This window comes from Ursus arctos, unplaced genomic scaffold (assembly GCF_023065955.2).
Source record: "Ursus arctos isolate Adak ecotype North America unplaced genomic scaffold, UrsArc2.0 scaffold_34, whole genome shotgun sequence".
Taxonomy (NCBI): Eukaryota; Metazoa; Chordata; class Mammalia; order Carnivora; family Ursidae; genus Ursus; species Ursus arctos.
Window position 1 is genome coordinate 23,631,533 of NW_026623030.1, and position 16,259 is coordinate 23,647,791.

General features: G+C 41.3%; 1 protein-coding gene across 9 annotated transcripts in view; it reads right to left on the reverse strand.

Moving 5' to 3' along the window:
* IFT81 (intraflagellar transport 81) overlaps positions 1-16,259 on the reverse strand; it is a 205,843-nt gene that overhangs the window by 189,482 nt on the left and 102 nt on the right. For 5 of the 9 annotated variants that reach the window (XM_057305812.1, XM_057305813.1, XM_057305814.1 and 2 more), the window contains exons 1-2: positions 16,144-16,247; positions 15,434-15,522 (exon numbers count right to left, since the gene is read on the reverse strand). The gene's annotated coding sequence lies outside the window, so the exon portion shown is untranslated. Of the gene's footprint in view, positions 1-15,433; positions 15,523-16,008; positions 16,248-16,259 lie in introns of those variants that run through there. The other 4 variants (XM_057305818.1, XM_057305820.1, XM_057305817.1 and 1 more) reach the window with 3 other exon arrangements.

The following is a 16,259-nucleotide window of genomic DNA, read 5'->3' on the forward strand; positions in this document are numbered from 1 at the left end:
AATGAGCTCTAATCCAAATTGACTGGCGTCCTTCTAAAAGAGGAGATTAGAACACTGGTGAAGGTATGGGAGCAGACAAGGAGAGAAGCTGACACCTAGATCTCGGACTTTCAGCCTCCAGAATTGTGAGGAAACGGATTTCTCTTGCTTAAACCACCCTGTCTGTGGTGCTTCGTTATGACAGCACTACCTGAAACACCTCCCTTCTTTTTATTTTTTTTAAGATTTTATTTATTTATTTGAGAGAGAGAGAGCATGAGCAGGGGGGAGGGTCAAAGGGAGAAGCAGACACCCTGCTAAGCAAAGAACCTGACGTGGGGCTCGATCCCAGCATCCCAGGATCATGAACTGAGTTGAAGGCAGACGCTTAACTGACCGAGCCACCCAGGAGCCCCTCCCTTCTTTCTTTTCAATTGTGACGAATATATTTTGAATATAAAACATAATGCGTGGGCTTGGCAGTTCCTCAAATACTTAAATACGAAATTTCCATATGATCCAGTTATTCCACTTTCAGGTATATACCCAAAAGAACTGACAGCAGGGACTCAAATAGATACCTATACACAAATGTCCACTAACAATTGCCAAAAGATGGTAACAACCCAGTGTCCACTAATAGATGAGTGGATAAACAAAATGGGATATATCTATATGATACTTTCTTTGGCCATAAAATGGGATGAAGTTCTGATACATTCTACATGGATGAACCTTGAAAACATGATGCTAAGTGAAATAAGTCAGACATAAAAAGCCGCATACTGTGTCATTCCATTTATATGAAATATCCAGAATGGGCAAATCCATAGAGACAGAAACCAGAATAAAGGTTACCAGACACTAGCAGAAGAGGAAAATAGAAAGTGTTTAATCGGTATAGAGCTTCTATTTGAGATGATGAAAAAGTTCTAGAGTTGGATGGTGATGAAGGTTGCCCAACAGTGTAAATATACTTAATGCCACTGAAACGTACAACTAAAAATGGTTAAAATAAAATTTATGTATATTTGCCACAATTTTTTAAATTGCCAAAAACAAAAAATAATGCACAGGCAACTGTGCGATTTTTATATTTTGTGGATATTTCTTTATAGCATTAAACATACATACTTTCTTTGCAGCATCTAGACATTCTTTTCGTCTGAGTCTCAAATGAAGGCTGAGGCCAGCTTGTTGTTCAGATTTCCTCATACCCTCCAAAAGCATATAATACGTGTCTTGTAAGAAAATACTCCAGTGGAGATCCCCAGCAGGGCCAACAAGCCAGAAGAACAGCATTTGCAAGGATTTGCAAGGAAGAAGGGATAAACTGGTGGTTGGTGGATGGATATAAATCTCACCTTTGGCTTTCTTAGGGTGGAATTCAAGCACTGACCTTGCCTGAGGCATTGACTTTGCCATCCACCATCAGGAAAAAAAAATGTCTACTTTTCTGATGGGAATAGCTCTGCCTTCAACTTCAGATAAAGCACTGCAGGACAAGGTTCACAACGGCGCTTGCTGACCCCTGTGCTGAGTCAGGCTCACAGGCCGGCAGGCATCGAATGTGCACAGTGGCCATTCAGGGTGAGGACTGCCTGGCGCAGCACCTGGATTTGGCTTTGCTTGCTCAGGGTACATCCACATTTGCTCCTGTGTCACCAGGAGAGCAAAGTGGCTTGGCCTCCAAGGAGGGTGAGGTGGAAAAACCTGCATACAGCCAGGCCATGCCAGCAGGTAATTACTGAGTGTCTCTGCGACAGGGAGGCTTTTGAATGTGCCCCTGAGGCCTCATCAAAATAGGACTGGGGTAGGTCATCCTGGAAATGAAGGTGGTCCCCGGGAGAATAAAGGGCGGTGAAGCTGCTGCCTCACAGAAGCACATTCAAATGTCAGCCGGAAGCAGAGGGGTAAAATTAGAGGGAGCAGAATGTTTTAGGAGAGGAAGGAGTCCCTGTGGGACACTTACTTGAAATAAATCCGATCAATAAAAATCTAGATGTACAAAATGAGCACATAGTATGTCTGGGTGAAAGTGATTTTTGTTTTACAGAGGGGTTCCTAACAAGGTAAGATTCCTTTCAATAACATTTCAATGAAATTATATAAAAATGGAGTCCTCATTTTTAGGAGCTTATCTATCAAAGGGACGGGGATGTCCAGAGCCTGGGCTGCAAACCAACTAGCTGTGAGAACCCTCAAGACTTCATCTCAGTTTTCTTATTTACAAAAGGAAAGGACAGTGCTAAATATGATCACTAAGGTACTTTTAATATCAAAATGATTCCTCCATTGTATAAAATGAGATCAGGGATGCCCGGGTGGCTCAGTCGGCTAAGTGTCTGCCTTCAGCTCAGGTCATGATCTCAGGGTCCTGGGATCAAGTCCCATATCGGGTTCTTTGCTCAGCAGGTAGCCTGCCTCTCCCCCTGCTTGTGCTCTCTCTCTGACAAATAAATAAAATCTTTTTAAAAAATAAAAAAAATAAAATGAGAGCTATTTGTACTTGACATTCAGCTTATATAAAGTGCTTAGCACAGCACCTGGTGAGTGGTCAATGAATGTACTGTGTTGGTTAAAATCAAAAGTCCATGGGGCATCTGGGTGGCTCAGCTGATTGAGCATCCAACTCTTGGTTTTGGCTCAGGTCATGATCTCAGGGTCATGAGATCAAGCCCCATACTGGGCTCCACACTCAGCAAGGAGTCTGCTTGGGATTCTCTCTCACTTTGCCCCTTTCCCTCACCGCCCCCCATGTGTGCTCTTTCTCTCTCAAATAAATACATCTTTTAAAAAATTAAAATAAAACAAAATAAAATAAAAGTCCATACCATGGCCTCTGAGGCCCTACTTGATCTGGCCCCTGACTTCCTTTCAGGATCCTAGCTCACTTTACTCTCTTCCTTGCCCACTACATTCCATTCATACTGCTCTCTTCCTACTCCTGAGACATACCAAGATTGTTCATACCTCAGGGCTTTTACACTTGCTATCTCCTCTGCCTGGGATCCTTTCTTCCCAGATTTTCAGAGAGTTGGCTCCTTCTTGACATTCAGATCTCAGCTCAAACGTACTTCCTTAGAGAGGGCCTCCCCTGAGCTAACAAATATAAAGAGAATTCAACACCCAGCCCTGAATGCACATTCTTTTAAGGTGCGCATGGAGCATGTACAAAAGCAGACATGGATTGCTTCAACGATCAGTATGATACAGACTAGGCTCTCCAACTACATTTCAACGAAAAGAGAAATTCATTTTTTTAAAGATGGATTTTAAAAGGATATGGAAACCAAATAACATATTGCTAAATGACTTTTGGAAATGTGTAAAACTGAGTGATAATGAAAACGGCACATGTCCAAACTGGTGGGACACAGCAAAAGCACTACTTTAAAGGGAAATGTATAGCTTTATATACATTTATCAGGAAACAAGGAAGGTTAAAAAAGACAGGAGCCAAGCATTCAACCTGAAACACTGGAAAAGGAGCAGCAGAATCAACTGAAAGAAACAAGAAGGAAATAATAACTATTAGGGCAGAAATCAATGAAATACCAAACAACTGAGACAACTAACAGAACTAAAACCTGGTTCTGTAAAAAAGTAAAAAGGCAGAAGTCTTGTCAGAGATTTATGTCTAAGAAAAAGAAGCAAACAAACTACAGAAAAAGTAGAACATAATGACAGTCCCAACAGAATTTTTTAAAAATATCAAGACAATCATAAACAACCACGGGCTAATAAATTTGCTTGGCTTTCTCTGACTGTCCCTACTTACTATTTTTATTGTATGTTGCCTGTCTCTTGACACTGGAAGGTAAGCTTCTTCAGGCAGAGATTTTTGCCTGTTTGGTTCCAGATAAACACCACATGCTGAGTAACTATCCGATGAATGCACAGATAAATGTCCCCACTAAGCCAGGACAGCTGAGGTCAGGCAAGTTCTTCCCAACACAAATGTTTTGGGTTGTCCTCAGCAGATTTGCCCAGGTACAAGGACAACTGCAAAGGAATCCTGGCAAAGGTCTCTGGGATCTGATCATGCCAGTGACACGGTATTACCACACCTTGGTTATTTTGGGAGCCACTCAAAGAAACTATGAATTTCTGGCTCAGCAGGCCACAATTGTGCACAAATCCTGGATATGAAGAATAAAAGGGGGGAAGTCAGTTTGGTGGTCCCACAAGAAGCTAAACACAGAATTACCACATGACCCAGCAAGTCCCCTCCTAGGTGTATACCGCAAAATCAAAAACAGGGACTGAGACTAATACTTGTACGTAGGTGTTCATTGCAGCACTATTCACACTAGCCGACAGGTGAAAGCAACCCCAATGTCCATCAACTGATGAGTAGATCAACAAATATGATATATCCATACAACAGAATATTATTCAGCCATAAAAAGGACTGAAATATTGATGCATGCTATCGTGTGGCTGAACCTCAAAAACATGATGCCAAATGAAAGAAGCCAGACATAAAACGTCACAGTTGCAGGACTCCATTTACATGAAATATGCAGACTAAGTGAATCCATAGAGACAGAGAACAGATTGGCAATTGCCAGGAGCTGGGAGGGAGGGGAAAATGGGGAACTACTACTTAATGGGTGTGGGGTCTCCTTTTTGGGGGTACAAGTGATCTGGACCTAGATAAAGGTAGGGGATGCACAACATTATGTGTGTATTAAATGCCACTGAATTGTTCACTTTAAAATAGTTAATTTTAGGGGAGCCTGGGTGGCAGTCAGTTAAGCATCCAACTTTTGGTTTCAGCTCAGGTCGTCATCTCAGGTTGTGAGATCAAGCCTGGTGTCAGGCTCCATGCTCAGCATAAAGTCTGCTTAAGACTCTCCCTCCCTCTCTGTCTGCCCCTTCCCCGGACGCTCATGCTCTTTCTCTCTAAAATAAATAAATCTTTCAAAAAAGTTAATTTTAGGGGCGCCTGGGTGGCTCAGCCCTTAAGCATCTGCCTTCGGCTCAGGTCATGATCCCAGGGTCCTGGGATCGAGCCCCGCATCGGGCTCCCTCCCTCTCCCACTCCCCCTGCTGGTGTTCCCTCCCTCGCTGTGTCTCTCTCTGTCAAATAAATAAATAAAATCTTTTTTTAAAAAAAGTTAATTTTATGTTATGTGAATACACATACATACCATACACAATACACACCAAAAACACATTTGGCCAGATGGCTGAGTGTTAAAATCAATAACCGCAGCCCAATATCACTGCCATTAAGTACAAGAATAAATCTGAAGATTTTCCAAAGGTTTATTTCAATTTTATTATTATATTTTACTAATCAATTTTGAAGCTTGATTTTTATAATATATGAACATCAATTTCTTAGCATTGTCCCTGTGATTGGTCCACTGAACATTTGGGTATTGATTAGATGTTCACTTTAAATGGTTCAAAGGTAGAGCTAAGATACTTTTGGCTGCTTTGCCAGAATAGGGCACTGTTGACCATGATGTTGCCATCAAATTATCAAAATTTCCTTCATTCTAGATATTATATCATCATAGTAAAGACATGTCCTCCTCAACTTCTGTACTTGAAAACTGGGTTGATGATGATGATGTAATTTCAGGGAAATGATCCCATAAACTAAAGCTCTGCATACTGCTTGAAGATATTTTCTGAATATCTTTAAGAGTAAGTTACAGATTTTCTTCACTCATATTTTAAATTTCTAATATCTTTAGGCCTTTATTCTCTTTTTTAAAAATTACATTTATGTATTTTAGAGAGAGAAAGAGAGGTGGTGGAGGGGCAGAGGGAGAGGGAGAGAATCTCAAGCAGGATGCCCACTGAGTGTGGAGCCCGACACAGGCCTTGATTCCACAACCCTGAGATCATGACCTGAGCTGAAATCAAGAGTCGGGCTCAACCAACTGAGCCACCCAGGCACCCCTAGGCCTTGATTCTCATTCAAATTATTACCTAGTCACCAAAAATCTATAAAAGTCTGTCCATCATTTTTTTTTAATTAAACTATTTGAGAGTTCTTAGTTATTATTTTGGAAAACAAAATTGTTTCAATCATTATTTCACTTTAGTTATAAATCTAAATGTGTATTTAAACTACCAATAGAATTTCAACGTATAAAGAACCTAAGGAGACATTTTCATTCCAGTTACAACTAGAATGCTCACCTACATTCAAAAGTGAATATTAATGTATTAACAACATTGCAATAACAAGCCTCATTCATACTGCTGACATTGATACTCTGATTGGAGACAATGGTTACTTATGCAATCCCACATTCATGATGGTGTACAAGTTCAGAGAGGCCAGAAATGATGTTGAAGTAGTCATATGACTACTTGGGTTTCCAGAGGCTGAGACCAAAGCCAGAGCCAAATGGCAGATTCGGGCCAAACAGAAGGCTGAGGCCAATGGGTCCCACCCTAATAAAGAGATTAAATGCAAGGAACAGGAGATAAGCCTTCTGGATAATTCTCAGGGCAGGAAAGAGGCAACATTTACCCTCAGCTGACTCAAAGAAAATGACTGCAGTTTATCACCCCACTTCCCATTTAATTTCCTGACAGAGAATTGATAAAACCAGAAAAGGGGAAGCAACTCAAGAGATAAGATGGCACCCTCCACAAACACCTCCTCTTGGTTGAGCTAACCCACAGGGCACACCACACACCTCACATGTCTCAGCACGGCTCATGGCACACACACCTAACACTTGAGAGTTATCAAACTACTCAGACGCGCAGTTGTCAGGGGCCACATTTAAGGATAGAAAAGACCTAGGAACATCCCAAAAGAAGGCTTTGTGGTTTGCTTACATGAACTTAGAGGTTATTGTTATCTGTATCCAGACAACAGAAATTCAGAATGTTATTATCAGGTTGATGTTTGTGGAGTCTGACGAGTCCTTGCCTCTATACTTTGGCTCCCTCTTAGCCACCAATTATTACCAACTCTCTTATGACAGACGGGCATAATAACAAGAAAAAAGCAACATTTCCAGAGTGTTTTATCAAACACTAATGAGACTGAGCTTTTACTCAACTGTAAAATAGGATTCTGAGTCTCACTCACATGTAGGTGGTTTTTGGAATAGAAAGTATCATATTTCTTTTGCCAAAGAAACCTGGATTCCATTGTGTTGGATTTGGATCTGCTAGAGACGGTTCATTGGCTAATAAAATACAGTAATCGTTGGGGGCAAGGAGAGATTAACACACAGTCTGTGTATTCAGAAAACTGTCTTCACTAGAGCACAAAGTAGATGGGTTTCCATTACGAGACAAGTCACACAAAAAGAACACCCTTGACACTTTTTGTTGTTGCTATTGTTTTCTTTTCTTTCATTTTTATTCAGACTTCCAGGTAAGCTTGAAGTTGCTTGATGTAAAATCAGGGAAAGTCAGGCTTAGAGGCTACATTTCTTGGAAAGTATCCCCACTTCTTGCAGTAGCCCCTTCTGTTTTTTAACAGATTTAATTCAAGTTTAACCAGTACAAGTCTCTTAAGAGTGAAGCTTGGGGTAGACCGGGGCGGGGAGGGGGGGTGCAGTAAGCGGTGTCAGTGGCCAGTGGGGGCCTGGCTCAGAATCCACGCTATCATGAGCCTTCTTGAAGCTAGCTGACTCAGTCCTTCCGAGGGTCACCAACTCATCCTGTTTGCCAGGGGACTCCCCCACTTTTAGCACTGAAAAATCCGTCTCAGTCCCAGGCAAACCGGGATGGTTATCATCTAAGGATTTACCTCCCTGGCTTTAAGCTGTACCATACACATCCTGAGAGGAGTTCAAATCACTGTAAACTTTTCGAGTTAAACCTATGTGCTCTGCAGCCTTTGTCTGTTTACATCACCTACCACAGTATCTTTTTCTACCACCAAGTAGGATTCCCACCTAGTTACCACAAAATCATTAAATGAGGCAAACGTCTCTACTCCATTAAACATCTTTATTTTTCCACTTATTTTTTAAGAGGAAAAAAAATCCAAATTCACACAAATGGTCTTGAATTTTTTTAAAGCTCTCATTTTGTTTGGGTGAGAGATTTTTTTTTCTGTGCTTATAAAACTTATTTTGTGGGGGGATAATCATTTATCAAATTGAGTTAGCTTTGTACTTCTCCCTCAGGCTCTGGTCCCCTGCCACGTATTTGAATGTACACAGAAAAACATACACCAAAATCTTCCCAGAAAGAAAGAAATCAAACTGTCCCAAGATTACTGACTAAAGTCATTAATAGTAAATAAAATTTTTTGTAGCTTAATCTGAATTAAGAATCTTATGTTCATATTTCTATGGAGTTAGTAACTGTATTAGGTTCCTACTGATGCTGTAACAAACTGCCACAAAGGTAGTGGCTTAAAACAACACAGATATATTATTTTATAGTTCTGGAGGTCAGAAATCCAAAACGGGTCTTGTGGGTTAAAATCAAGGCATTGGCAGGGCTGCATTCCTTCTGGAGGCTCTGGAAGGAATTCACCTGTTGTCTTTTCCAGCCTCATTCCTTGCCTCATGGAATTCCTTGCCTCATTCCATGCCTCCAGCTAGTAATATCGTCACTCTGACCTGTGCTGCTGTTGTCACAAACCTCTTCTAATGGATGCTTCCACAAGTCCTGTCCATTTTTTTAAGGACCCCTGTGAATAAGCTCACCTGGATAATCCAGGACAATCTCCCCATCTCAAAATCCTCAACTTAATCACATCGGCAAAGTCCCTTTTGCCATATAAGGTAACACAGTCACAAGTTTCCGGGTTTAGGACAGTCACCTGGAGTGGGGGGCATTATTCTCCCTCCCACAGTCATTAAGACACCATCTTAGAAAGTTATCATATTTGACACTAATGGGACCGTATCTTTGGGTCTTATTTTCCTGAGTCTGTTGCATAATCCTTCCAAATATTTAGAATCTAATAGTTTGTAAGTAAATTTGAAAAGATATTTGGTGGGGCACCTGGGTGGCTCAGTCGGCTGAGCATCTACCTTCAGTTCAGGTCATGATCCCAGGATCCTGGGATGAAGTCCCACTTCGGGCTCCCTGTTCAGCTGGGAATCTACTTCTCCCTCTCCCTCTCCCCCTCCCCCCTGCTCGTGCTCTCTCTCTCTCTTGTTCTCTCTCTCAAATAACTAAAATTATTTTTTAAAAATCTACTTGGTTACATTGTATGCTAATGTTAGGAAACAAGACAAAACATATGGGGTTCCAATAACTATCATCTCTACAAGCAAGATTACTCCTGTTTCAAGTTGACCCCCACAATCCTTATTATCCCTTACTGTTGGGACAGCAGGCAACAGAACCATAAAAACAATCCCATATAACATTACACAATGATTTAGAGCAAACAAAATGACTTCACAGCATTTAAAGGCCACATAATGAAATAGTTAAGAGCAAAGATTCTGAAATCAGACAAACATGGACTCAAATTCTGACTCTACTGCTGGTATGGGCTCTCAAAGTCTGTTGTACTCCTCAGTGCCTACCTCATGCTTTGTGGGAGACTGATGAAATGAAATCTAGAAAGCATTTAACAGTGTCTTGGCTGTTGCTATTACCATCATAAAGATAATATCATACTTGACACAATAACATTGATCCCCATTTGACATATATAAAAAAAAAAAACACTGCCAAAAAGGTACTAGCTCTAAGGATGCACAACCAGTAAATAATCATATCCCAGCGTCTGGCACACAGGATCCATTCCCAAATACCTTGTTTTCAGTGACAGCAGACCCAGTCCCTACAGGTCAATCTCACAACTGCCCCGAAACCTCTTGAGCTCACAGCTCTTTCCCTTATCCATCCCCTACTCTCTGTTGTCCTCCAAAGGGTGTGGTCTCCTTGGTCTTTTTTATGTCTGAGACCAAATATCAAATGCGCTGGGATTTCAAAACAGTTACAGAAATAGATCCAGTTCATCTGCAAGAATATCATACTTCCCATTTTCTCCATTTCAATACTGTCATCCACCCCCACACTAAATGCGAGAAGACATTTGCAGAGCATATAACTGATAAGGAATTATATCTAGAATACATAAAGAACTCTTAAAATTTAGAGAGGCAAATCACTCAATTAAAAAATGGGTAAAGGACCTGAACAGACATTTCTCCAAAGAAGTACAGATTGGCCAATAAGCACATGAAAAACTCAGTATCATTAATTATGAAAATGCAAACCAAATATATACACAAACATTCATGTGTATATACATATTTAAGTGTGGATAGATTACAGTGCATATTAATTTCTTTCAAGGCTCCTAATGAGATTTTAGGATTTCTTGCTAAAGGGACACTGGGTCGTATAGGATTGAGATCCACTGATCTAGCATGGAGGATTATCTGTGATTGGCACATGGCCTATTACAGAAGAGTCAGGTTGTTTTTCTTCTATATTCTATAACAGCTTCGGTCTCAAGGACTCCACGGGGAAAGAAACAGAAAAATTATAAAATAATTTATTCCTCACTTTTGCTACCAACTTGTTCTTTATTTAGGGGATATGCTGTTTCTGGAGGTATATATAATTATACATTTGGACTAAATGTATCTGTCATTGTTATACAATGATGTATTTCACAATGTCTATGTGCCAGATAAGCGAATCTTACATCTTTAAATGCCTGAACATTTCATTTAAACATTTTTTTCCATTAAAGATATTCCTGAACAAAGAACACAGCTTCATCTGATGAGCCTTTTGTGGCTCACGACCATTGTAACAAACACCATTCTCACTGTGTAATAACCAAACAGTGCCCTCAGGTGCACCGAGGTCAGCCACTGAAAGCCTCTCAAATAAATGGTCCCAGGCTGGTGAGCTTTTTGGAGTTCTTGACTCTGCCTTTCACAGGGACTTGTTTTTATGGGCTATTAATTTATTAGTGCTCTTCCTGTTGGTGGCTTCAGGCAGTGCCTCCCACCTTTAATTCGCTGCATTCACACAAACATTTAATGCCCACATTACCAGTGACGGAACATTTTTCACCTCTTGGAACCTAGCACTAAGGCCAGTCTTTTCAATTCCAAGTTTCAAAGCCTACTAGCTTAAGGGGGGGAGATAGGGGATAATGAACATTTATTATCAGGCTGTGGGGACAAAAGCGAACCAAGGAGGCAGAAGCAGGAAACAGAAATTCAGCAGAAACCAAAGAGGCTATTTTCTTAGTCACTCTCACCTCCGTGTCCCTTTGCCCACCTGTTTCATTCTTTTGTTTCTGAAGACTCCCCTGCTGGGCTTCTCCATGGACATGACTGCTACAACCAGAGGGTAAGATCAACTCAGTTCTAGTCATTTGCAGAGAACAAAGGGCTGCTTCTCTCCCAGTGCCACAGTACCAGAGGAGAGAATCTGATTGGCCCTTTTGGGTTAGGTTCCTTGTGTAGCCCGATCGATAAGGTCACATAGTATAAACATGGCCGCTGGGGCCACCTCTATGAGGGAGAGCAGTTTTTCGAGGAAGAGTGTTGTGATAAACTGGCTTAGTGTACAACGAAGGAACCAGATGATCCAGATGTTAGAACTTAATCTAAATTAAAAATAAGCTCTGTGAGGGCACCTGGGTGGTACAGTTGGTTAAGCACCCTACTCTTGGTTTCAGCTCTGGATGTGATCTCAGGGTCATGAGATCAAGCCCTGTGTCAACTCCACGCCCAGCACGGAGTCTGCTTGAGATTCTCTCTCCTTCTCCTTCTGCCCCTCCCACTCGTGTCCACTCACTCTCTCTAAAATAAATGAATAAATCTCAAAAAGAAGGAAGGAAGGAAGGAAGGAAGGAAGGAAGGAAGGAAGGAAGGAAGGAAGGAAGGAGAAAGGGAGAAAGAAAGAAAAGTTCAGCTCTGTGTAAGTGTCTGAGGTGCTCCCCTCTGAAGAAAGAACATGAGGTTTGGCCCCATTATTGTGTACACATATTGTTTTTTTCTGAGGCCTTGATTATCTACTCCATTTTTCTTTTTCTTTTTTAATTTGATACAATTCACACACCATAAAAGCCATCCTTTTGAAATGTACGGGTCGGTGAGATTTAGGATAGTCACAAGGATTCTGCAACTATCACCATTATGTAATTTCCAGAACATTTCCTCACCCCAGACAGAAACCTCGTACTCATTAGTAGTCAATCCCCCAGCCCTAGGCAACAACTAACCGACTTTCTGTCTCTATGGATTTTCCTATTCTGGACATTTCATATAAACAGAATTATATAATATGTGGCCTTTTGTACCCGGCTTCTTTTGCTTAGCATCATGTTCTCAAGATTTGTGCACACTGCAGTATGTATCCGTGTTTCCTGCCGTTTTATGGCTGAGTAATATTCCATTGTCTGGACATACCACATTTGTTTTTCCATTCATCAGCTGATAGACATTTAGGTGATCTCCATGTGTTGGCTATTATGAACGATGTTGTGAACATTCACACACAAGTTTTTGCATGAACACAGCTTTTCAATTCTCTTGGGCGTATGGTACACCCAGGAATGGAATTGCTAGGTCACATGGGGATTGTTTAACATTTCGAGGAACTGCCAAACTGTTTTCCGAAGGGGCTGCACCATCTTACTTTCCCAGCAGTGTAAGAGTCTCCCAGTTTCTCCACAGTCTTGCCATCTTTTTGACTGTCCTTTGTTTTCATCATAGCCGCGCTAGCAGATGAAGGGGTATCTCACCGTGACCTTGGTGCACGTCGCCCTAGAGAGTGATACTGAACATCTTTTTATGCTCTTATTGACCATTTGTGTATCTTCTTTGAAGAAATGCTATTCAAATCTTTTGCCCATTTTAAATGGGGTTGTCATTTTACTGATTAGTTAGAAGAGTTAAAGAACTCTTTGTGCACCCAGCTGGCTCAGCTGGTAGAGCATGCGACTCTCAATCTCAGGGTCATGAGTTCAAGCCCCACATTGGGTGCAGAGCCTACTTAAAAACAATAAAATAAAAAGACTTAAAGACTCTTACTTAGGGTATTTAAGATACTAAACCCTTACCAGATACATGATTTGTAAGTATTTTTCACATACTGTGGATCGCCTTTTCATTTTCTTGATGAAGCACAGAAGTTTTAAATTTTATCTATTTTTCGTTTTGTCACCCACCCGTGCTTTTGATATCATGTCTAAAAAACCACTGCCTAATCCAAAGTCACAACGATTTACACTTATGTTTTCATCTGAGTCTTACAGTTTTGCTCTTACACTTGGGTGTTCGATCCATTTTGAGTTAATTTTTATATACGGTAAGACACAGGGGTCCAACTTCATCATATGCATGTGGATATCCAGTTGTTTCAACCCCATTTATTGAAAAGACTATTCTTTCCTCATTGAATTATCTCGGCACCTTTACTGAAAATCTCATTTTTTAAAAACTACATTCCCATGGTTGTTCAGTAACTGACTACACTCAGTCAAGCATATGACAAATATGCAACTGAATGTGATTAAGATGGAGGTATATGGGGTAACAGGGTGACGGGTATTTAAGAGGGCACGTGTGGTGATGGGCACTGGGTGTTATATGCAACTAACGAATTACTGAACACTACATCAAAAACTAATGATGTATTGTATGTTGACTAATGAACATAATGAAAAAAATCCATACAGCAGCTTTTTAAGATAAAAAATAATAAAATAAAGATTTTATTTATTTATTTGAGAGAGAACACATGAGCATGAGCAGGGAGAATGGCAGAGGGAGAGGGAGAAGCAGGCTCCCCGCTGAGCAGGGAGCCCAGAGTGGGGCTCCATCCCAGGACCCCAAGATCATGACTTGAGCTGAAAGCAGACACTTAATCGCCTGAACCACCCAGATGCCCCTAAAGGAAATTATTCAGTGAGTATAACAAAAATCAGAAATAACAAAAAATAATTGGCAGCAATTTTTCTTCCTTAATGGGACTTAAAGTAGGGAAGCTAACTCTGTAGGGAAAGTCTGGGACTCCCACTTTTTGCTTTATCCAGTTCTGTATTGCTTGAATTTGTTACAAAGAACCTGTTTTACTTTACTAATTAAGATGGTCTTTTAATCTTTATAAACAATTGTTTAACTTAAAAAAAAAAAAGATGTAGGTATATGAAAAGTCCTAGCTGTAATCAGCATTTACTTTCACTTTACACAAACTAAGATTATTCTGGCTAGTACCTGGATATATTCACATCTTGACTGTGGTGATGGTTCCACGGCCATGTGTGTATATATGTATATGTCAAACTTGTAAAATTGTACACTTTAAATATGTGCAGTTTTTTTATATGTCAATTATACCTTAAGAAAGCTGTTTTTAAAAACAGATAAAGTAAGGGCAAGAATACAAAATGAAATAACTTTCTTTTCCTAACCATTTTTCAAAATCGGCTTCTCTCATTGGTCCTAAGGATATAATATCATCTAGTAACTTAGGTAAACTTACACATTATACGTAAACTTATACATACAAACACCCACCTTGTTCCAAAACACAAGCAACCCATTTTTTTAAAGATTTTATTTTTAAGTAATCTCTACACTCAACATGGGACTTGAACTGACAACCCCAAGATCCAGAGTCGCATGCTTACCGACTGAGCCAGCCAAGTGCCCCTAAAACACACGCAAATCATTTAAATTCAAGACTTGTAAGGCTGGGACCATCTCATTACTGTAAGATAAATATTAACAAGAGCTGGAACTGAGTTTGGCTCTGAAGGAAGCATTTTTAAATCCCTTTCCAATGAGAATTTAGCAGCTATATATTCCTTTTCCACACAGAATTTAAGCCCTCCCAACTGCACCAAGCTCAATTTTGGCTGAGACTTCACCTGCCTGTTCACCCTCCTATCTCTAGCATCGAGAATACTGCCAAGCACACAACAGGCACTCTGTCAAATGAATGAATAAAATCCCACTTAAACTTAATCACCACCTTTTCCTAGGACCATTTTGGACTGAAGCAGGTGGCAGCTCTATTCTTCCTTTTAACTCAACAATTCCATCTCTAGAGATAGATGCTGTCTATTTCCTTCAAATTTTCTTATTATTCACTTTTTTTATCTGGAAAAACAATGTGGTGTGGCTTAGGAACCTCACATCCAGGAAATGAACTAAAATATTTTATCAAAGATTATGCATAGGATCCACAAACTAGAAGCAATCAGATGAGAACGGTTAGGAAAATCATGGCATACCCTCTGGAAGAAACAGTCCATTTATTAAAAATGATCATTATGACAAGTCTGCAATAACATAGAAAACACGAGGAGTATGAACCAGGGGGGGGAAAATCATCATTGCCTGTGATTTACAAACTAAAATTTTATACACATCTACCTGTGAGAATTTATACTCCATGAAGGCAGGCTCTCTGGGCTTGTTCTGTTCACTGAACAGTGCCTGGCATATTGATGGTGCTTATTAATACTTGTTGAATGCATTAATGAAACTTAATATAAAATATATCTTTGAAAACATACCTGAAAGGGAATGAACAAACGTGGAAAATTACGTTCGAGGAGTGGAATTGTGGGTGTGTCCTCCACTTCTCTTTATTTTCCAATTCTCCCTGAAGTTGTGATAAAACTTTCTCAGTTAAAAGGATGGCCACAGAACACCCTCCCCCCCCCCCCCCCCCCGCTCTGGTTCAGTATGTTTCTTCCCTCGTCCCGTAACTAAGGAAGCATATGAATTGGAGTAGGGGTGTGGCCTGGCTTCAATTCCAAGAGCGCCACGGTATAGGGTGTGTGACTCCAGCCAAGGGCTCCTAGGGTACCTGACATTTAGGTTCTTCCTCCAGAGGTTGAGAAAGCACAAGTTGGGACCTCCCGAGGGGCTGCTCTTTCTCCTAATCTGCCCCCGTCCCCCACAGGTCAGTCGTACCTCCCAGACCACCTAAAGGAGGAGCTCAGTAGCACCCCCCACCTCAGCCCCCCGATGGGTAACTCATTCCCAAGGGAGAGGTTACTCTCCACGACGGCTCTATCTCCACTAAGACGGTCATTCGTTCTCCCCGGCCCTTCAGAGGGTCATTCGTTCCCAGAGAGGAGCTCACCCCTTCCTGGTAGAGCCAATGCCACTTTGCGGGGCTCGCTCGTTCTCCCCAGCCCTACTGGCAGGGTCACCTGTCCTCAAGGGAGAGCTCACCCCCTCCCCACGGGTCCCACTCTCCCGACAGAGCCGCCCGTACCCGACGGGAACTCCGCCGTCGCCCGGCCCCCGACCCGAGGCTCAGCGCCGCCTCCTTCCGGGCCCTCCCACGCGAGTAGCTGCGCCGCGGGCCGCCTGGGCGGGGCTCCCGGGGGC